Genomic DNA, 1,570 nt, shown 5'->3' with positions numbered 1-1,570 from the left:
CAATAATGTTATGTGTACGACGTCTAATTTATATCATTTTATGTTGAATAACATTGTTAAATTTATGTGTACAAAGTACCATTCATATCAATTTTTAGCCAATATTTTATTTGCACTAATCTATTTAACTCCTTTTATATTGAAAGTGACATATTTCTCAATGTGACTATTTTTTTTTTAAAGTATTATACTTTATTTTTTAATAAAATACTACGAAATACGAAGTACATTTTATCATTAATTTTTCTTATATCAATGTCCTCTCATTATTAAGCTTCTCTAATACTACAAAAATACATTCATAATTAAGTAATCAAATGAAGAGAAATTTCCAAGATGAAATTCTTTTATTGATAAGATCAACATCATACATTATTGTTCTTCATACAAACCTTCTTAACAATCTATATGCTTAAGTACATTGCGTAGCAACACTTAAACTTTAATGAACTTAGAATGTGGAAGAAGTCTGCCCTTCTTTGGAACTAGACCTAACCACAACAAACGGTAGTCATCTGTGCCCGAAGTAGCGTCAATAACGCCACATACGATATCTTTCTTAGCTGCAAACCCATTGATTGTACTACTAGACGGACAATATTCGAGCTGGTAAAACTCCGAACTAGCAATACTTTTCTCTATCTTGAACCAATTAGCTGCGTCTGAGGGCTCGGGTTTCCAATACCACCTCCGGTAGACAAGTGGATTTCACCGGAGTTGGCGTCGGGGGTAAGTTGCCATGCCCCTTGCGAGCAGACGCTAGAGGAGGTATTGAACATTATGTTAAGGTCAGAGGAAATGTGGATGTGTTTTTGTGATGGGTCTGATGGTAGGAATGTAATTGGGGATTCGCCGTACCAGCCTTCGGCTAATTGGGCTACGTATTGAGGGCATTCGGGCTGGTTTGGTTTGGATGCCGCGACTATGCCACCTCCTATTCTGACTTTTTGAAAGTTCTGTACGGACGTAATAAAATGAGCCTACTTCGAGTGGGTTCCCTTCTACATCTAGAACAAGGGAGTCTACGTCGTTGCGGCTGTGGTTGATGTAACGATGGAAAGAGAGAAAAATTAGGAGGATTGTGGTTGAAAGTTGGGAATAAAGATTAGCCATTTTTTTGGGTTTTGTTCGTTTTTTACTTTAGAAGTTTGTGAAGAAAAGCACTAGTACTCTAGAGCTTATTTATAAAAAATGCTAAGTAAAACCAACTAGTGTTTTGATCTGTGCACCCAGGTGCACCATGCGTTTGGTGTACTCGGTAAAACTAAAAAAGACAGAAAGAACATACATATGAAAATAAAAAACATACTACTATTTGAAAAAGAATATACTTGTATTTGAAAAAGAACATACCTGTGTTATGACAAAAATATATGTTTGTGTTTGACAAAGAACATAATATTTCAAAGAACATAAAGTTTTTATTGAAAGAACATGATATATATTAAAGAACATGATAAAGTTTTTATCATGGTTACATAGGTGGTTGAATTTAACATTTTTTTTCATGCACGTACATTAAAGAAAATATCGTATAATGTAAAGAACATATAGTTCAAAACTCAAAGAA

General features: G+C 34.0%; 1 pseudogene; it reads right to left on the bottom strand.

The window, feature by feature from the left end:
- Positions 1 to 404: 404 nt before the first annotated feature.
- Positions 405 to 1,138, bottom strand: LOC110690558 (annotated as a pseudogene).
- Between the last annotated feature and the right edge of the window lie 432 nt (positions 1,139 to 1,570).

This window comes from Chenopodium quinoa, unplaced genomic scaffold, assembly GCF_001683475.1.
Source record: "Chenopodium quinoa cultivar QQ74 unplaced genomic scaffold, ASM168347v1, whole genome shotgun sequence".
Taxonomy (NCBI): domain Eukaryota; kingdom Viridiplantae; phylum Streptophyta; class Magnoliopsida; order Caryophyllales; family Amaranthaceae; genus Chenopodium; species Chenopodium quinoa.
Note: the sequence above shows the minus strand (reverse complement) of the source record. Positions and strands in the feature narration are given on the sequence as shown.